This window comes from Pseudophryne corroboree, chromosome 7 (assembly GCF_028390025.1).
Source record: "Pseudophryne corroboree isolate aPseCor3 chromosome 7, aPseCor3.hap2, whole genome shotgun sequence".
In the NCBI taxonomy this organism is placed as follows: Eukaryota; Metazoa; Chordata; class Amphibia; order Anura; family Myobatrachidae; genus Pseudophryne; species Pseudophryne corroboree.
The window spans coordinates 385,150,163-385,172,677 of NC_086450.1; the positions used below are offsets into that span (position 1 = coordinate 385,150,163).

The following is a 22,515-nucleotide window of genomic DNA, read 5'->3' on the forward strand; positions in this document are numbered from 1 at the left end:
TCCTGTCAATCATTTACCGATCAGCAGTGCGACTAAAATGCGTTGTACGAACACCAGCAAAACTGCTAAGTTTTTAGTTAAATAACTTAGCGCATGCGCGCTGCGTACCATGTGCATGCGCATTTAGCAGCAAATCGCAGCATAGCGAAAATCGTCAACGAGCGAACAACTCTGAATGACCCCCATTGTCCTAAAATGATTTACAGTAAAAGCTTCCCAATGGAAGCCTGAAAAAAATATATGTTCTATTATTAGGTACCCAGGGCCTAATTCATGTTTGTGCGCAATGGCCGATGTTCACGCCACGGAGAGATTATCAGCAGACTGTGCACGTGCTGCGATCGCAATGTGCATGCATCAAGCTACTACTGCGATCCCGCTCGCAATGAGGATTTCATGGAGAGGTGAGTGACAGGAAGTGATGGTTTGGAAGTGTTAACAGGGAGGGGTTGGGAAAATGCAGGAGGGCCGTGGCTGTTTTCGGGGTGTGTATCTGCCATCAGCTGCGAGCTTGTATGTGCAAAACCATGGAGCCTGCGTTGCTACTGCTGTGTCCAGTCATATGTATGCAATTGCGAATGAGTTTGCGATGTTTTCCAACATTAGCAATTCCGTAGCCTAGAAAATCGCACTTGCGTACAAACATGAATTAGGTCCATATAGACCATAGTTTTTGCTTGCACTTCCAGAGGGTGTGAGCAGAAGGCCACGATAAGTGCTGCCTCTGGGCTAGTTGCTTGTTGATTGCAGGCCTCTAATTGAATAGCCCTGACCAGGGGTGAACACAGAACTTTATTGGCCCTATAGCACCTATAGCACCTATTTGAAAGGGCCTCCGCCCTAATTCTTTTAGAGAAACGCCTTTCTCTGCATCATTGGTTCATTCTGTGCCCAATAGCAATGCCTTTGTAAATGAAATACCCCATAGCAGTATCCCAGTTATGCCCCATAGTAGCGCCCTAGCTCATTACATGCCCCATAGTAGTGCCCTAATTCACAATATGCCACACTGTAGTGCTGCCAGTACACATTATGTCACAAAGTGCCATCAAGTCACATTATGCCACACAGTGTCCCAAGTACATATTATGTAACACTGAAATGTGCTCAATTCATAATGCCACAGTTAAGTTCTTACATTTCCTATTATGGCACATTGTAGTGGCCATAGTTCATTTTATGCTACATTGTAGTGCCCCTCTTTCATATTATGCCTTAGTGTAGTGCCCACAGTTCATACATTGCAACATTTCAGTGTCCCCAATTTATACTACTGTATGCCACATCACAGGGCTCCCAGTCCATATTATGCCACATTACTCTACCCTCCTGTTCATATTACACTAAATTACAGTGCCCCAGTTCAGATTATACCACATCACAGTGCCCAGTTCAGCTTATGCCACCTTACAGCCATGGAAAATGGAATGCCTGGCAAAAGGTCAGACTAATGCTTAGCAAGGAATTCTGGGAACTTGGTAGACAACTATACGACCTATGTCTGGGCCCCCTTGCTGTTGGGCCCCATAGCAACAGTACCCCCTGCACCTGCTATGGATATGCCCATGGCCTCAGCCTTTACCTGGGAGCAGAGGCCACGTGGTACAACCCGTGGCAAATTGAATCTCCCCCTTAGGATGAGACTGATCTCATCAAGCCCAGAGCAAGTGCATAATTTCTGTCCTTCTGCCTGGTGGAAATGGCTGTGTACCTTTCCGCAAATCAAGGGGCAGCCTTAAAGTTCACGCCTTTGCCGGCTTTGAAAACATATTTGGTGAAAATCTAGTGACAAGGGACATGACAAAACGTAATTTTGCACCATGTCACTGTCGTTCTGCTCCGGTAAATGAGGTTACTGTGTTTCCTGGCTGATGGTGCTGCTGTTATGGAGTAATCTCCAATACGTTTATTCCATTAACAACAACTTAAAGGGTAATGTCACTTTAGTGATTTACACCGTCAGGCAAATAATATGCATTCAGAACGTAGAAGTGCTGTCTCCACTGTGCACAAGTAATGTGTACACCTTACAAACACACAATGAGCAGGCCAGAGACACTTTACAGAGCTCCCTAGCTAGGTCTGCTTATAAATAGGGATAATTTGTGTATCATCTACCTATTTATTATGTTGTACTGTATATCATGTACCATTTTATTTATATTGATGGTAAGTGCTAGGGATTTATCCTAACCACTTGGAATTGACCACTTACTGTGTATCACTTACAGTGTGTCTGACGTTATCGATTTGGAATTTTAAGCACTCTGTTACACTGACTCCATTTATCAAATCACAAGTTACTCAGGCTTGGATGTGGGCAAATTGTTCCTCTGCATCATGCAATATCATCTCTTATCAAATCAAACATTGTATTGGAGGCGCATCATTGAAAGTGTTTTATGAAAGGGCTGATTTGTCCATATATGGTACAAGAAAAATGGTGTAGCCTGGGCGCCCTCTTTCCGTGGCTTATACCAACTCAATGGAATTGAAGAACAATTATTTAAAATCAGGTGAAATGCAAATCACCTTTCAAATAACAGTGTCAAAATAGCAAATGTTTAAAATCAAACTAAAGATTTAATATAATAACATATGCACAAAAGACAATAAAATCGTAACAAAACAAGAGCGTACCAAATAGGTAGCCCAGGAGCCGCAGGTGGTATAACGTGGCAGGGTGGTCCGGACTTCACCCTGCTCTGGCTCCCAAGCTTACCAACGATAGTCCTGGTCCCAATACGCCAGTGTCCAGTTGCCAACGCGTTTCGAGATGTATAATCTCTTCCTCAGGGCTTGGTGATCTTGCTGGTTGTTTGGACTGGCTTATAAAGATGGTGGAGAACTACTTCCGGTTCAGAGGTCACAGAGACCGGAAGTGCAAGTCCGTAGTTGATAAATGTCTTTTTAAGCTCATTCATTAAACAAAAATTGATTTGACATATTCAAAAGGTAGACTATAAAATATTAAAGATGGTGATTGAAAATTACAGGGCCTGTGTTTAAGTACTAGGACGTGGAAAGGTTCCGGTTTCTGTGACCTCTGAACCGGAAGTAGTTCTCCACCATCTTTATAAGCCAGTTCAAACAACCAGCAAGATCACCAAGCCCTGAGGAAGAGATTATACATCTCGAAACGCATTGGCAACTGGACACTGGCGTATTGGGACCAGGACTATCGTTGGTAAGCTTGGGAGCCAGAGCAGGGTGAAGTCCGGACCACCCTGCCACGTTATACCACCTGCGGCTCCTGGGCTACCTATTTGGTACGCTCTTGTTTTGTTACGATTTTATTGTCTTTTGTGCATATGTTATTATATATTAAATCTTTATTTTGATTTTAAACATTTGCTATTTTGACACTGTTATTTGAAAGGTGATTTGCATTTCACCTGATTTTAAATAATTGTTCTTCAATTCCATTGAGTTGGTATAAGCCACGGAAAGAGAGCGCGCAGGCTACACCATTTTTCTTGTACCATATATATCATTTTGGGGTAATTAGGAAAACCCCTAGGTGCATCCAAGGCAGCCCACTTCCTTTCCAGCGCCCAACAAGTTCCTCTACCCCCCTTTCGTTCTTCTTAGTGATTTGTCCATATGACTCAAATACAAAATTTACTAACTATTGCTGACTGACAACATATTTTAATGCCATGCTGGATTTGGTTCCTCTCTTTTTTGTGCCTACCGTAGTCATCAACATTAACAATGACATCCCAATTACAAAGGGGGGTGCCACATTAAAAAAGTTAAAACATTTGAAGGCAAGCATTGTACTGTATATCAGTGGTTTTTATAATTGAATCATGAAATATTGATCTGAGGTCATAGGTGAATTTTAATGTGCATTGATATATGATATAATCTGGGCTTTACTATATGATAAAATATGGGCTTAATTGTATGATATAATATGGGCATTACTGTATGATATAAAATCATATAATGTGGGCATTACTGTATGATATAAGAACATTAATGTAAGATATAATATTGGTATTACTGTATGATATAATATGGGCATTACTGTATGATATATAAGAGGAGCTTTAATGATTATGCAAGATATAATATGGGCTTTACTGTATAATATAATAAGAACATTAATGTAAGATATAATATGGGCATTGCTGTATGATATAATAAGAACATTAATGTAAGATACTGTATAATATGGCCATTACTGTATGGCATAATGGGATGCAGTTAATTTGCTGGCAATTGGGATCCCGGCGGTCAGGGTACTGACGCCAGAATGCCGACTGCTAACAATAGCGACAGCTGGAATCCCGGTTTACAGAGGCTATTCCCACTCGTGGGTGTCCACGACAACCATAGTGGGAATAGAATCTGTGGCGAGCACAGCGAGCCCGCAACGGAACTCTTTGCGCTCGTCCCACTGCCGGCATACTGACGGACGGGAAGTTGTTGTCTATATACTGTCGACCAGTGTCCCAGACGTTGGCACTTCATACTGAACCTGGTATAATATGGGCATTACTGTATGATATAATAGGAGCATTAATTTAAGATACTATGGACATTACTGTATGATAAAATCTAGGTATTACTGTGAGATATAATGTGGGCATTACTGTAATATATAATATGGTAATTACTTTTTAAGATCATAAATGGCAGGAAACGGCAGTAGGAAAAAGCATATATTAATCAAATAGAAGTACAGAGGTTGTGTAAGCATTTATATAATTAAATGTCAAGCACGTTACATAGGTAATTTTTTTATTCTATTGAATCAGACAATGCTAATTCCTGGTGACAGGTTTCACTGTACGACAGGGCTACAGATGCTCTGCACAGGTGTACTCACAGATTAAACTGGTCGGCCATCACTGTCAAATATGGGCCTGGATTACACACGTAGCGCAGACATAACTAGATATAAAAACTAGGCTGTGGTTAATGCCAGAGAGAAAATAATCATAATAGTGTTAATGTCAATGAAGATCGAAACGATCACGTTTCATGCTTCGTTCACATATGCAAGGATGCTAGTGATATTGCTAGGTTTGATGTGCAGCACATAAAGTCTGTCGCAAGAAATCCTATGTACACACTGAGAGATGTGAGAGATATGTTGTTCCAAAATGAGTAAGGATTTAAATCTTAAATGTATGCATGCTGCCGCACCGCCCCGGCTCCATGCAGCCATGCCACCCCAGCACCATACAGCCTCGCCGCCCCAGCACCATATAGCCTCGCCGCTTTAGCATCATGCAGCTGCGCCGCCCCAGCACCATGCATCCGCATCTCCCCAGCACAAAGCAGCCATGCCACCCCAGCACCAAACAGCCTAGCCGCACCAGCACAATACAGCCTTGCCACTTTAGTACCATACATCCGTGCCACCCCAGCATCATGCAGCCTTGCCACTCCAGCACCATGCAGCCACACTGCCCCAGATCCATGCAGCCTCGCTTTAACACCATGCATCTGCGCTGCCCCAGAATCATGCAGCTGCGCCACCCCCTGCATCATGCATCCATGCCACCCCAGCACCGTGCAGCCATGCCTCCCCAGCACCAAGCAGCCATGCTGCCCCAGCACCAAGCAGCCACACTACCCCAGATCTATGCAGCCTCGCCTCCCCAACACCAAGCATCTGCTCCACCCCAGCATCTTGCAGCCTTGCCGCCCCAGCACCATGCAGCCATGCCACTCCAGCACCATGCAGCCGCGCCGCTCCAGCACCATGCATCTGTGCCGCCCCTGCATCTTGCAGCCTTGCCGCCCCAGCACCATGCAGCCACTCCAGTATCATGCAGCCACGCCGCCCCAACACCATGCATCTGCGCCACCCCAGCATCTTGCAGCGTTGCCGCCCCAGCACCATGCAGCCACGCCACTCCAGAACCATGCAGCCGTGCCGCCCCAACACCATGCATCTGTGCCGGCATCTTGCAGCCTTGCCACCCCAGCACCATGCAGCTACGCCACTCCAGCACCATGCAGCCACGCCGCCCCAGCACCATGCAGCCACACTGCCCCAGATCCATGCAGCTTTGCTTTAGCACCATGCATCCCGCATCCGCGCCGCCCCAACATCATGCAGCCTTGCCGCCCGAGCACCATGCACCCGCGCTGCCCCAGAATCATGCAGCTGCACCACCCCTGCATCATGCATCCATGCCTCCCCAGCACCAATCAGCCATGCTAACCCCAGCACCGTGCAGCCATGCCACCCCAGCACCATGCAGCCATACTGCCCCAGATCCATGCAGCCTCGCCACCCCAACACCATGCATCTGCGCCGCCCCAGCACCATGCAGCCATGCCACTCCAGCACCATGCAGCCGTGCCACTCCAGCACTATGCAGCCACACCACCACAGCACCATGCATCCGGGCCACCCCTGCACCAAGCAGCTGCGTCTCCCCAGCACCAAGCAGACTTGCCGTTCCAGCACTATGCAGCCATGCCACCCCAGCACCATGCATTCATGCCGCACCAGCACCATGCAGCTGCGCCACCCAAGCCCCATGCAGCCATGCCCCCCCCAGCACCATGCAGCTGCACCAACCCGGCACCATGCTGCCACGCCACCCCCCGCAACATGTAGCCTCGCGACCACAGCTCCCAGATGTCTCAGTGTTGTTTCAGGTTGCCGATGGTTGGAGGACTGCGCATTCATCGGAAATACAGGGCACGTATACCACCATATAACAGTGGCATTGGTTACAGCACCCCATAGACAGCAGCATGATTGACATGCTGCTGGCATTTGGGGATGACAACATTCCAGAAAACGGAGGAGGGGTGGCAAGGGGTGGGGGGGGGCTAGTTGTGTCGGACATCCTGAGTAACCTGCTATTCGGATGCCCAGTAGGCCGGCTTATGTTCACACTGTGGACCCGATGTTGCATCTCTGGTCGCAGCCAGCAGATTTGAGAAGCCACCAGTGGGCAGCTATTAACACAAGACACCTCCTATGGCCTTCGCATATTTCCATACAGTCAGCCACGTCATAGCCATGCCTCCTGCCATGCATCTGTGAAGGAGAGACAGCCAGCTAGGGCAGAGAACTGAAGATAGGAGGAGGACACAGCACCCTGCGGTAGCAGACTGGTTTTAAAGGAGATGCCGCCCTTGTGGATCCGGAGGTAAGTGATCCCCCACACCTGTGCCTCTGCCGCCCCCCCATTCCGACGCCCCTGTTTGCATCCACCTCTGAATCATCCCCCTAAGCTGAAATCTTTGGCTAAATAGATCTATAATGGCCTCATTGGTTAATGGTCAGTTATCCGTAACTCTACCTGGCATCACACACTAGAACCAGTGGTGTAGCTGGGTCTTGACGGTCTTAGGGGAGCTAAGATGGAATAATAGGTGCCTCAGACCCAGGAATTTAAAAAATTAATTATCAACATGCAGGGGCGGATTGGGAACAAAAAGCGGCCCTGGAAAAATTTATACTAGTGGCCCCACATGAGCAGCACCAGAGGTGTAAGGTCTAGCCATGGGCCATGGCAGCAGCACCCTCCCCCCAAGACTTTCCAGATAGTGGGCATGTCCAGTATCAAGGGGGAAGTTAAAAAGAAATAAAATTAAATATTATGAGCACATTATATGATACACCTTCAGAATTTAGGAAACAATATCATTCTTTAGAAAGATATATTTTATCCCAATTACTATTCACTCAGGGGGTCATTCCGAGTTGTTAGCTCGCTAGCAGAGTTTAGCAGCATTGCACACGCTAGGCCGCCGCCCTCTGGGAGTGTATCTTAGCATAGCAGAATAGCGAACAAAAGATTAGCAGAATTGCGAATAGAAAATTCTTAGCAGTTTCTGAGTAGCTCCAGACCTACTCACAGATTGCGATCAGCTCAGGCCGTTTCGTTCCTGGTTTGACGTCACAAACACGCCCTGCGTTCGGCCAGCCACTCCCCCGTTTCTCCAGACACTGCCGCGTTTTATCCTGGCACGCCTGCGTTTTTCCGCACACTCCCAGAAAACGTCCAGTTTCCGCCCAGAAACACCCACTTCCTGTCAATCACACTCCGATCACTTCAACGATGGAAATTCTTCGTTGGGACATGAGTAAATCTACTAAGTTTTGAGCTAAAATACTTTTTTAAAATAAGGCGCATTTTCGCCTTAATCACTCCGTTGCGAAAATCGGCAACGAGTGAACAACTGGGAATGACCCCCTCAATCTTAAATGTCAGCCAAGCAGGCAGACAGAGCATACGCTAGATCATCTGCAATCACAGGCTAAGTAATTTTCATATATGCAAATTATTTTGCATCTTATTCAAAAGGACCACATGTCCTCAAACAAAACAGGCCCCACGGGTGCGTCGGCCCACCGGGAATCTTCCCTGTAAGTCCTGTGGCCAATCCGCCTCTGTCAACATGCAAATAAAAGCATTTGTAGTTACATAATTTGCTATCATTATTATTATTATTTTTTATTATTGTTTTTTATTTTTAACCTTTTGTTGTTTTGTAGTATATTAGGCAGCAGACTCACTTTCTCTTTTGTGTATTGCTAGGGCAACTAGATATAAAAGAGGACCCCATAATTCAGGTTAGAATAGCTGTGGGTTACTTTACCAAACTTTCAATAAATAAGTAGAAATAAAACTTACCTTCATCAGTCTTCCAGATGGGCGACACTCCAGCAGCAGACTCCAGGACTTTCTTCAAGTGCCCTCTTAGTAGTCATTATCTGGTGGACAAAATATCTAATTTTCTGCAGATGGGTGGAGATAAGGAGGATCTATTTCCCCCCATCTTGTATCAAATAAAACATTTTAAAAAGTGGAATGCATTAACAGCAGTAATGCAGCCAAGGTTTGCTTGCAAACCTCGTTTGCACCAAGCTCCAGAAAGCAAAACTTTCCAGGGCTTGGACACGATAGGCAACACTATCTAATAGAAGCCTATGGGTTTCTCACTGCAACAATCCCAGGGAGGGATCCAATCAGATTTCTCCCAATGATCCCCCCTGCTGGTCACGCCTGCACTGGATTACTGATAAAATAAGAACCACAAAGTATTTATTTGTGGTGTTTATAAGACAGGAAAAAAAACATTTGCTTTTGGTTTCCTCTCTTGAAATTAAAAACAAACAAACAAACAAACACTTTTTTGGCGATTTGAGTTTAGAAATTGTTTAATGAGTTAAAATTAGAGATGAGCGGGTTCGGTTTTACTCGGATTTACCCAAATCTCCTTATTGGCTATCGGACGTCACGTGTTTTGGTTAGCCAATAAGAAAAATCCAGAAAATAAGAAATGGCGATAATTCTGGCATAAAGAACCGAGTAAATCTGAACCCGCTCATCTCTAGTTAAAATGAGTGAAAACATTTATTATATTTTCTGAAAATACAAAGGGGCAGATTTATGATTTTTGTTTTACTAAAATAATGTGAAAAGGGATGTTTTCAAACCCTTTTCACAACATTTTAGTATCACCTGAATGTATTTAAGGACTTTTGGAGCAGTTTTTGTGAAAAACTGCTCCAAACCTTTTAATACGCTTCTTTTTAGTAATCAGATCACATTTCTCATACTTATAGAGGGAAATATGATCTAACCAAACATATTTAAAAAATGTACAAAAATACCGCAGTGAGCCTTGCGATAATAACGGCAGCTTCTGCTGGCATAATCACAGGGCTCACTGCGGATTCTCTACCTCTGCACAGCTTTCTCTGCCCCTAGGCAGAGAAAGCTGTGCGGGGACACGCCCAGTGTGGTCAGCTACAATATGTGTGTACAATCTGCTTCAGAGTTACAGAGAATGAGAAGCTGTTTGCAGCCGGGATCCCCAGCGATCGTGTACCTTATTTGATGGCTACCTTACAGATGGGTGATATAACCCTATTAGGCCCTATTTCGATGAGTTTTTCATCAGGGAAAGCAGTCACTTTCTCTACTAACATACTGGCCCCCCATCACTCACGTCTCCTCCCCGACCACCGCCACTGACTAGAACAACATTAATAGGTGTTTGACTTTCTAGTCATATGAGTACATGTACATGTAGCACTAATAGCAGAGGAAATCGTATGTTACCCGGTGTCACACAAAAAGACTCAGTTTGCCAGATAACTTTCTATAAAACTATAAAACAATACTTAAAATTGTAAAAGAAAATAACTGTAAAAAAGGACACATTGACTCGTACTACTGACCCTAGGTTAACAATACCACAGAATAAATAAAACTATACTATTATACCTCTAGATTGTAAGTTCTGGTGCGCAGGCCCCCCCCCCCTACGGGATCGGTATGAAATACCTACAATCAAAATCCCGAAGGTTGAAATCCCGACAGCAATTGACCGACGGTCAAAATCCTGACAAGATCAAAATCCCGACATGGTTAAAATACCGACATTTAAAATACCGACAAGGTCAAAATAACGATATGTAAAATGTCAACAGGTCAAAATGCCGACATGAGTTTTTTCATTGTGTTTTGTGTGTTTGTCGGCATAGGTCGACATGGACACCATATAGGTGTACCGCGTCCCCTTGCATGGCTCGCTAAGCTCGGCCCACTATTATATTCCCCCTCCAGGTCCACTGGGATGGTAAAGTATGAACAAGTCGGTTTCAATGAAAAAATCATGAAAAACTCATGTCGGTATTTTGACCTGTCGACATTTTACATGTCGGTATTTTGACCTTGTCTGTATTTTAAATGTTGGTATTTTGACCATGTCAGGGTTTTGACCTTGTCGGGATTTTGACAGTCGGTCAATTGCTGACGGGATTTCGACCGTCAGGATTTTGATTGTCGTAAATTGACTGCATCCCATCCCTACCTTCTCTCCAGTCCTACCCGCGACTTTGTGTGCCCTTGTGTCATGTTTTATGAACTGTACACACTGTTTTCTCTGCTGTCCAACGATGAGGATTATTGTGGCGCCCTACAAATAAATGTTTACAAATAATATTTCAAAAATAAATGTACTTAACCTCATTCAGGGAGTTCTGGCTAATACAGGATCTACCAAACTATCCCACACACTGGTAAGGAGTTACAATGAATCATCTCTTTTTATAACACAGCGTCTGCTCAGAATAGGTGAAATAACAGTTTGTCCACATTTCCACTTACAGAGGGAAAAAAAAGAGTTTATTTTTTATGAAATACTATTATTCTGTTTGTAACATTTCGCTCTCTCCATGATATTGTGTTGTGTGCATTTGTCGAGTGCTTCAGAGATTTCTGGAAATATTCTTTACAAATTGTATCTGAAGACAGCAGTAGTATTTCATCCTCTGCAAATTGTTTGATGCCACCTACCTACTTCGAGAAGTTTCAGATCTCCTTAGGACAGATATAACTGCCAGCTAAACTTTAACTACAGTCATAGCCAGATTCCATCTGTGAGACAGCAGGTGGGCCTGTGAGACCCACAGTCCTGCTGGGATACAACCAGCTGTTCCCTCGAATGTTTAGAAGCTCTAGTAAATTAGCAAACACTGCACAGACCTGTCAATTGAATCATTTCTGAATCTCCGAAATCAAGATAAGACCAGCTGAAGCACAGAGCTCGAGTACATACAGTAAAATGTTTCACAAGGGCTTGCAGATGAAGCGTTTTAAATGGTTGCCTTGTATTAAATTAAGGGATGGAAGAGTTGCAAGTGCTCGAGTCAGCGAGAGACAATCTCTGAGGCTGGCGAAACCTCTAAACACTTTGCAGCAGCTCAATCAGGTTTACACACCTCCTGGATATAGAAGGAAAACATAGTTTCTGTAATACATCTCTTTGGCAGACTACCGGAGTCCACGTTTGATCATGGGTCATTAACAAGGGAGAAAGTCTATATAATCAAATTGAAGATCATATATTAATTTTTCAACAAATAAACACATCGCGTGAGGAGAATTCAGCAGCCACAGCAGAGGCAACATTATGAAGACTGCATTTAGACTGGCCACTTTAAGGCTGTTTGTTCCAACCTTATTTAGGGGGGCATTTACTAAGCAGTGATAAGAGCGGAGAAGTGAGCCAGTGGAGAAGTTGCCCATGGCAACCAATCAGCACTGAAGTAACATCTATAATTTGCATACTATAAAATGATACAGAGTTGCTGATTGGTTGATGGGGCCACTTCTCCACTGGTTCTCCAATGTCCCCCTTAGTCTGTAATAGTACAAGTTTCATTCTGCTTTTCCATGGTTGTGACTGAACGAACCGGCAGGTTCATAAGAGGAGGGAGCTACTTTGTAATCTCAGTTCAAACACCCCCCTCCCCTACCTAGCCTAATTGCAGAGTGTACTCTGGTACTGAGGGCACCATTTTCCCGTTGATTTCACTACTGCGCATGAATAAATCTCTGGGTCCATTTTCCCGGTGATTTCTACAGTGGTGGCTCCAAACTTTGAAGAAGTAATTATAATTTATGGTTGCACGGTTTGGCCACACTGGACCCTGCACTCTTTATACTGTATATACTCCCATGAGTTTAAAACTGTTTGCCTAATAATTTATTTTACCTTACCATAAAAGTGTAGTGGCAGACAGCACTTTTTAAAAAAATTTGAGCTGGGAATGACTATATTTGAAAGCCCTAAAGTAATTTTTATTGGTCCACAATTTGCATGTCCAGTGTTGTGCAGTCGGGATGTAGTTATGTGACTGGCGGTCAGGAGACCGCCAACGGCGGCATGCCGACTAGCAGGGACTATTCCACGACACCCATAGAGTGGGAATAGAACCTGTGGCGAGCACAGCTTTCCACTGAGCCCGCAATGGGCTTCGTTGCACTTGCCCCCCTCCAAACCGGCATTCTGCGGCCTGGATCTCGGCGCCAGGTTGATGACCGCCGGGATCCCGGCTGCCGGTAGGCCATACCCAACCAAGTGTTATCTGTGTAGTGTTTGTACGTTCCCAATATCAACATGCAGCAATAAGGCAAATTTTCTATCACCGATTAGGGTGGCAATATCATTACCTGTTTTAGGTGATATCCATCTAGCTGTTTTTTGCAAACACAATGGAACCGAAAGGCATAAAATAAAATAGTACAAAATGTATTTGCTGACTGAATAATGAGCTTTACAGAGTTGCGCATAAGTGTAATTGCGCCTGTTTTCAGATAGATAATTTACGCCAGGGATAGGGCTGATGTACTGAAAATTATGATGTCTATGACAGCAAAAGTTTGGAGAGTGACGTTCTGACCGCATACATTTTTACAAGTCAGTATAAACTTGAATATATGTATTGGGTTCTGTGCAATGACGCCCATTTACGTCCGCCTTGCATTCCACTGTGCATTTGTCCGATAGTCATCAATGATTAAAGTGTATGGCGTGACATATTAGGAACATATTGGGAGCATTTCTGAAGCACCCACCAAAAACAACTCTGTCAGGATGTAGCCTTAAACTTGTCGTAGAAAACACGTCTTTAGAAAACGCTTTCATATAGAAGCAAAGCGTGAACAAATCTATTGAATTCCTTGTTTAAGTTAGGTACCCAAGGAGCTTCCTATCAAATAAAATATACATTTCACATACATATTATATGAGGTTGAATGAGAACGACCCAGTATTCAGAAAATTGCATTTGAAAGCTAATTTATCACTTTTGGAAAAAGTAAAGCTTAATAAAATTGTACTAAATTGGAAGTACATTTTTGAAAGTTTAATATCCCCTACATATTCTGTACTTGAGCGTTTGCACCTCATACTTTTAGTGCAAAACTCTCAAAGAATTAAAATTACATTTGGAACATGATATACATAAAATATTTCCTAAAAATATCAGGTAAAGAAGTGTTTTCTAAACCAGAAGAGATGACAGTAGTGGAAAATAAACAGTACACAGGTATTGTAAATGGACTTATTACGTATGGCGGCGACGTGCTACCAGCTTTGATACATCAGCCAAGGCAGGTTAAAATGGTGACGGTGGAATATATTTAAGTATGTACTTAGGACAGGGTACTTGGTGTAAAGGACAATAAATCCGCAGAACAAGTTGCCTTAGGGTACGTTACTATTAGATATTGTACCAGAATTTAGATGAAAAGTGAAAAGGTTTTTTTTTCTTTGCTAATCAATAACCCCAGCCAGGCAGTGAGCCTAGTTACACAGCAGCCATATAGGTTCTGCAGCAGTCCTCCTAGATGGATGGAGGAGGGTGGGAAAGCTAGGGGCAGAAATATCAATTATGTTCTACCAGTTAGGAAGGGAACACCTTCATAAATCCTGTTATGATTACACTGAAGCCGGGTAAATAGTGGATGTGTTTCTGCCCAGGAAATACTTTCTCATGTTGTCTTTTATTCAATTAAAGCCACAATGGAAAATCAACAGCCAAATACATGGGGAAAGTGACTCGTTTTCATTTTTCAAAAACACGTGTCTGGAAAGGAGATTAGAAATGGATTATTTGACCTCAGATAATAGTTGTTTTAAGGAAGTTCTTTAGGAATTTTACCTAGGTCATTCATTTAGCAATAACGGAGCTAAAATGGCTGCTTTGTGTTATATTTTCCTCAGAGACTGGATAAAATGAAAACATAAAATATGTTTGAGATATAGATTTATTTTTAGATGCAAAATTGTTGTTATATAGCCATGAATTAGCTACTGGGTTAATTTATAAAGTGGAAGTATAACACGATTACAGTCTATAGGAAAATAGGAGTTTGATACATGGGGTCAAGAGCCACATAATGTTTTAGTCCAGACAGATTGCAATGGGAAAAAAAAAGTATTAGTCGAGCTCTGTGATCCAGTCACACTATATTGGTTTTGGGTAATAGGGCTGTTTGAGTATAAGAGAATGAATGCAAGTTTGAGTGACCTGTGCTGGAGAACTGATATTCGGGTAGAATAGCATAGAGTTTAATAGGTTGGTGCAGGATTTGATTGACTTGCCTGAAGAGGTGTGTTTTCAGTGAAGGTTTGGGGCAAAGTAAGTCATTCCGCATAGCAGAATGCAGCCTGAAAAAATCCTGTAACCTCGAATGGGAACAGGTAATCTGGGTTTGGCACAAAATGCTGACATTCCGAATGTTGACACCAGAACGTCGACATGAAACATTTAAAATGTTGACATTTGCCAAATTAAAAAACTAACATGCTGATATTGCCGGAATATCGACATGGTGCACGTCGGCATGATGACATTGAGTTTTCAGTGAATTTTAGCCATAACTTTAAGCCTTACCCTAACCCCAACCACAGCCTAACCATAACGCCGGCATAACCCTAACTGCAGCCTAATCCGAACCACAGTATAACCATAGCTGCTGCATAACCCTAACCGCAGCATGATACTAACCACAGCCTGACTCTAAACACAGTATAAGCCTAACCAGAGCCTTACCCTAACGCCAGCGTAACCCGAACCACAGCTAGAGACTTCGTCAACTTTTGTTTATGGCCTTTTACATTAGTAGAAGTATTTTAGTAAGGGAAAATTAGAATAGACGCAGCATTCAAAATAGATTGTAGGGATGAACTTCAGCGAAATTTGTTATCCCTGTAATAAGTGACTCCAGAGCAGGCCTGATGATAAATTTGGCCACAACTGTTAAGGCCCGTATTCACAGGCAGATGTGGGGAGAAATGTGTGCTGAGCATGTGGTGGTGGGGTTAGGGGAGGGGGCGCTCATTTCACCCAGCAGGTAAAATGAGTGACCTGCCAGGCCAATCTAGCACCAGCGATAGCGCATCGCTATCGCCGTGGGGGGTACACACGGAGAGATCATGCTTAAAATCTAAGCAATCTAGTCAGATCACTTAGATTTTAAGATGGGATTGCTCCGTGAGTTCCCCCTTTAATCCCCAGGAAATCAGGACATTTCAAAACCAATGCTCACTATGCACCCCTTAAGATGAAAGGAATACTGTGGCTAACAGGCATTCTCAGTGGAACACCCTGATTTGCCAATGGCTGGCGATCTCCTATAAAACAGGAACAAAACTCTGCTCCCTCTCAATTCAGGCTGCATTAGTGAACTAACTTCCATTGAAAAAAAAAACAGGCAAAAATAACTGTATGACATCACAAAGAAAGACAACACTTTGCACTATGGGCCTGATTCAGAGATTCACACCCTCAAATGCTGCTGCCGTTTGGGGAGGGCAACAGGAAGCATTCAAGAAAATGAGGGCATGTCTTCACCGTTTTCTGGATGGGCAGAAGCCAGTGGACGCAGCTTCATCTAGCCCCGGCAGCATGTTTTGCCGGACATCCTGAGTTACGCAGATGTCCGATGTTCACGCAGTCGATCCGTTTCTGTATCTTTGGTCGCAGCATTGGATCAGAGAAGCTGGCAGTGGGACGCCTCCTGTGGCTTTAGCATATTTTTTTGCATAGCCACTGTGTACAAAGGCGCAGAGGCGGGGAAAATATCTATGAATCAGGTTTTTGTCTTTTCCTTTCTATTCTCATTACATAACCCTCTGTGCTTCCATTGTGAATCTTAAGGTGACCATACCCTAGTGCGATTTTGCCCGATTTCATCCGATTCCGATGTTTTGGGCCAATAAATCGGATGAAAACTGCCAAATCGCATGTGGCGTACCTCCGATCCGATCTAATGTGCGGTCCCGTGAGCATCGGATCAGAGCCCCTAGATTGGAAGTACTGCACTATAGATATATCGTACCGGCAGGCTTGGCTGGAGTTGCATACGATTCATCGTATGCAAAAGGACTGCATACGATGTATCATATGCGATGCTGCCACCGGGAAGCTGCCGGGTGGTTAAAGGGTGATCATATGCCACTTCTCCCCTCCGAGAAGTCGCAAAAGTGTATGGCCAGCATAAGTATTGCAACCACAGAAATTCTACCATGGACTTTATTTGACCACACAATACTTTCTTCATACTTAGCAATTCATGATTCTATATGTTTAACCAGTGTAAAGGGCAATCAATCGTGATTTCCACTGCGATTTTGTTTGTGGTTCATTTTGTGTGTAAAATTCTGCGATTTCCCTTTTCGGTAATTCCTTTCCTACATGTCACTAATATGCACTGAGGACACACACACACTGCTGTGCTGTGACCTACAGAACACAGGCACGTTTAATGTGTATGTAAATGTACTTGGAATTCAGGATTTTAATAAAACAGACTTGTACAGGGCTTGCGCCTGCACAGTACAGAAAGCTGCTTTGTGCTATAGACATCGTTAATCCGTAGCCCAGCTCTGTCAAAGGCTTTAGGCAGTGTAATGCACTGATGCAGCAACTTAATGACATCCATGGGTAGTTGCTGTGCATCATGCTAGAGGATTTAGCCAGCGGTTCTTAGTGCGGGACACAGTGGTACTTGCACCTCTGCTGAACAAGACACCGCAGGATACATTTCCAATGCAGATTAGAATAAAGAGTCAGATATACATATTTTTCTATAAAACAATCACAGGAATAAGCAATATTTATAATACGTTCTCACTACCAGACATATATGTCCTTACGGTCGTGCATTTAGGTGCACATTTTACACCATAGCACCAGATACTTGCTTTCTTATCCACTTGCACCACATAGATTAAAGGTAAATGCTTATTGGCTGTTGTTGGTCAGTGCAATAATGTAAAATAAATGATCCCAACTGTCTGATTAGCTATTTAATCCGTCTGGCAGCAACTTCTGTGACATCCTCTATTAATAAATGATGGAGTGTATAAGCATTAATGAGTAGTCATTATTGAAATATATCCACTGTGGGATTTTCAGTGACCACTGTGGAGGTTAAATGTCCCTCAAATACATTCATACTGTTAAATAAACCATATGGGCATCACAAAAATGTATTTGCGGACTGTATGTCTTTTTGTATGGTATGGCATTAGCATACCTCATTTGTAGCAAAGCAGCAGTACTCATGAACGAGACATGGACACATGCCACGGCATGGAAGCACCTGCTATCAGGGCTGGATTACAGGGACACATGGACCTGGCACTAGATAAATGATCAGGAGCCTATTGTGAGATGCGGATGGGCTGTGACCGTGCTGTGTGGGTGGGGTCACAGTCATGTGGGTGTGTCCAGTGCTGTGTGGGTGGGGCTAGTGCCATGTGTGCGTGTACATAACCTAATCTATCTGATATGGACAAAGCAGACCTGATCTGGAAGGTGAAACAGAGCTCATAGACTGGGTTGGACAGAGCTGGATGATGCACATTAGCTGTCCTTGCTGCAAATGTAAACCCATTTTGCTCAGAATGGCAATTCATTGCTTCGGGATAGTGGAATTGTTTCATCTGTGCATGACTTATGTTTACCTTTTAGTGGAGGCTATTACAATATGCAGGACAGTACACAACCATTTGTTTTGACCCGATGTGTACCTCTATTTGTGCAAGTGCTCCTACATCCCAGTGTGCATTGGATGTAGGAGCTCGGAATCTTAACAGCATCGTAGGCCATGGACAAAGCAATGCACTGGAGCCCCTACCCACCCATTCACAGGAATAAACAGAACAAAAAAATAGCTTGCCCCTCTTACAAATCATGGGCCTCTGGGCAGCTGCCTAGTGTTCCTATATGTCTAGATGGCCCTGCATGGGATTGTGAGTATGGTGGTGACATTTCTGAAGGAGCTAATGTCTGGACAGGCTAATTTAAGCAGTTGGGCAGAGCATGGATGTTTCTTGCAGAGTATGGAGAACTCTTACCTTGTGAAACTAAGTTTGTGGACCTATGCAGAGTAAGATTATTGAAATAAATAAAGGGGAGAATACATTTTTAGGGGTGTACCTTTCACATTTACAGTTGCACAAATGTGGCACATGTAATTAAGACAGCCCTCATGCACTTACTCTCATGACTGATATAACACATAAATGAGGATCATTCTTTAGGAATGAACTAAAAACTTTATTTTACTTAAAGAGGTATGAGGATGACATTTACACTTTCCACATACACAGTCTTCCACTTGCAAACTAAAATAAATCCCTAGACTGTAAGCACTCACAAGTAGGGTGGTCCACCCACTTGATTGTCATCCTGCACTATCCATGTCTACAGCGCGCCTCCATTCACTCAGCAGCGCCGATCCTGTCTGTCTGTCCTCCCAGGTCAGTGAGACACTGTCTGCTATCGTTATTATCTGTCACTCCATTGTATAGATAGCTCACTGTGTGATTACCCCTGAATGTACTATCTGTTTGAACTTATTGGCTTATTTATTGTACAGATGAACAGTCTGCTGCAAACTAACGTCATCCACCCGGTGTTGGATTATCGTGGGGCTTGAATTCTATACAAGGTGCCACAGCTGGGACTCCATTTCACTCTAAAGCACACTGCCGCTGTGCTGTACTCTGCTTTATTGGCTGTGCTGAGACTCAATACTCACGAGTGGCTGTGCTGTATTAGTGACTGTGTTGGGGTACACTGCACGCTGGTGTGTGCTGTACTGTACTCTGCTGTACTGTGCCCAGATTCACAAGTGGCTGTGCTGTATAAGTGACTGTGTATAGGGGGCACACTGCACGCTGATATATGCTGAACTGTACTGGCTGTGATGTGCCCAGACTCACAAGTGGATGTGCTCTGTATAGTGACTGTGTATAGGCCCTAGGAGCACACTGCTGTAAACTGTGCTGTACTCTGCTGTAAATTGTACTGTTTGGTGTGCTTTACCTTAGTGCGCTTTGTTCACATGCATCTATAAACCCTGTGATCTATGCAGTTTGGACCGAGCTGCAAGTTAAAAAAATAGAATAATAATAATAATAATAATAAAAAATCTATCTATTGTTTGTACTGTTTGGTGCTCTTTGCCCTAGTGCACTTTGTTCACATGCATCTATAAATCCTGTGACCACGCAGTTTGAACCGAGCTGCAAGTTCAAAAACAGAAAAAAAAATATAAATATATATAGATAGATCTATTATTTGTACTGTTTGGTGCGCTTTACCCTAGTGCACTTTTTTCAAAGCCTTGTGACTCCACGCAGTTTTGAACCAAACTTTTTTCCTTTAAAAAAAAAATATATATAGATCTATGGTTTGCACTGCTCTGTGCACTGCACTGCAAACTGTTGTGTGCTTGTGCCGCTGCTCTATCGCTTAATAACCATCCAGCTCACTACAGCCTTTGGCCAATATTGGTGAAAACAATATTATGAGCTGTGAGGTGGTCAGAATTTACTGGAAATGACTGGAAATTAATGTTATTGAGGTTAATTTTACTCTAGGAACAAAAAAAAGGCCCATATTATGTGATTTTAGCTTTTTTGCCAATTTTTGGAAAAAAACAACAAATCTAAACAAGTCACAGCGGATTGGCAAATCCAAAGACGGACGACGAGTCAGAGCCAAATCCAAAACCAGCAAAAATGGTGCACATCTCTAATTTATTGTAATTTCCCTTTATGGCGCTATGAACACTATGTCAAATGTATGGTTTATAAGCAGCGTCTTGAATTCAGTCAAGGTTATAATTATTTTACAATCAGGGGCCAAACTGGGAGGAAGAAATGGACTTCAGGAGAAATGGGATAGGAGTGCTGGCTGTTATGTAGACTAGAAATATTTAATATATCTAATATGTCAGAAAAAAAATCATTACATCTCTGCTTTCTTTAAATTGACATTTGTAAAAGTTTCCAAACAAAAGCCATGTGAATGTCAGTAAAGCCTGGACCGATTTCAGTGTAGACCAGTTTAAGTGGCCGCTGAGTTGTCTCTTTGCAACCGGTAATTAACGTTGTAAAGCACCACCTGTTCTTTTGCAATCTTCATTGTCTCAGTGGATGGATCCATTTTCCAAGTGACGGTTACACCTAAGAACCACACTCATTGTTTGCTCTGTCACCTAATGTTATCCAAGATTAGCATCGGGTTTCATCCTCCTGATGTGCATTTATTTCAGATTGTGAGATGTGAGAAGACAGCCGTTGTATAGTCATGTATGGATAGCATGTAGCACATAGAACAGAGGTGGGCAACCTGTGGCTTTCTAGCTGTTGTGGAACTACTCCCTTAGTCATGCTAGTCACCTAGTGGTTGATCAGTATTTGCAATAGAAATCAGACTTTTTTTTATTTTTTATCACAGAACAAATTATTAATTTATTTTAGTTTTTACCATGGTAATCTTGTGCTATTTTTGTAAGGATTTCTATGATAGTTTTTTTTTGTTTTGTTTTAGCAAGGGTAGCTTATGCTGTCTCTGACACATGGATAAGCGGATAACAAAATGGCGTTCTGATCCTAGATCAATGCATATAAAACGGGATGGAAACCACATACAAAATTGAAGCTGCAGTGATTTATACTAAGATGATAATGGTATCCAAGGATTGGATGTGAGCCAAGCTGCCACCAGAAATTGTGGGGACCGGGACTGGCAAAATAGGCCTCACCCCTCCACACACACACAGTACTTTATCCCTGCACGTCTCTCTATCCCCAGCCAGCCCCCACTGCCTCTCCAGCCCTGGGGTATGTATCTCTAGCCCCTGCCAGCCCCCTTCTGTCTCTCCAGCCCTGGGGTGTGTTTCTCTAGCCCCAGCCAGCCCCTTCTGTCTCTCTAGCCCTCTGGCATGTTTCTCTAGCCCCAGCCAGCCCCATTCTGTCTCTCCAGCCTTGTGGCATGTCTATCTAGCACCAGACACCCTCTTTAGCCCCAGCCAGCCCCTTTCTGTCTCATCAGGCCTGTAATGTGTCTTTCTAGCCTCAGCCAACCCCCTTCTGGCCCATCCAACCAAGGGCCCCGCTTTGTCTTTTCAACCCCAGCCAGCCCCCGCAGGACACTTACCTTCTCATCCTCTCTCAGCGGTGTGGTGTGACGTCATTACATCACACGCGCCAGATTTAAAAAACAAAAACTTTATTGCACTTTATTTGTCCCTCTCTATCTAGGCCCAGGACTCCAGTTCCGGCAGTCCCCCCCTGATGGCGGCCCTGGATGGGAGTGTGATCTCATTATATGAGAGCTTTGCATGGAGGTAACTATAGAACTAAAGAGTGAAACAAGTCATGGACAGTTGAGGAAGTGTCTCCTCGAGAATATTAATATTGAATATTTCAGACTAACTTAATAAAAATATATAACAGATTGTATAAAAAAGCAAAAGCAAGTTGAGTACATTTCAAATTATATTTTTACTTTTGAAACAACTCTCTAATTTACTTTTTTTTTAAAAGACAGGAATAAAAGATCTGAAAATCAATTTGCTGGAAAATATTGGTCGAGACCGTTAAGTATTAGGAATAATTAAAGGAACGGGACTGTGGAAGATTGGCTGCTCTTTGTGATCTAGAAGTGTTTTCCAGCCTTATTTAGGGCATATAATTATGATGCTAATGGCAAACAAATGATGTCATTGCAGCGTTGCGCTCTGTTAATGTGCAAACAGCATCAGTGACCTCATTCATTCACAATGACTGCAATCCCTACTAATGCCTTCGCACTGCACTTAGTAAATGAACCTTTGCGTGACAACTGTGTTTAAGTTCATTCTTATTCACTAGTGCCTCTGTTCATTATTAAACATGTTTGCTTTCTGCTTGTTGTATATGTGTTTAAGC

At 43.3% G+C, this 22,515-nt stretch overlaps 1 long non-coding RNA gene across 1 annotated transcript; it reads left to right on the forward strand.

Moving 5' to 3' along the window:
* The first annotated feature begins 266 nt into the window (after positions 1-266).
* Positions 267-22,424, forward strand: LOC134943758 (uncharacterized). Its single transcript, XR_010181728.1, has 3 exons — positions 267-404; positions 21,847-21,932; positions 22,132-22,424. It is a non-coding gene; the product is annotated as an uncharacterized LOC134943758 (long non-coding RNA).
* Positions 22,425-22,515: the final 91 nt, after the last annotated feature.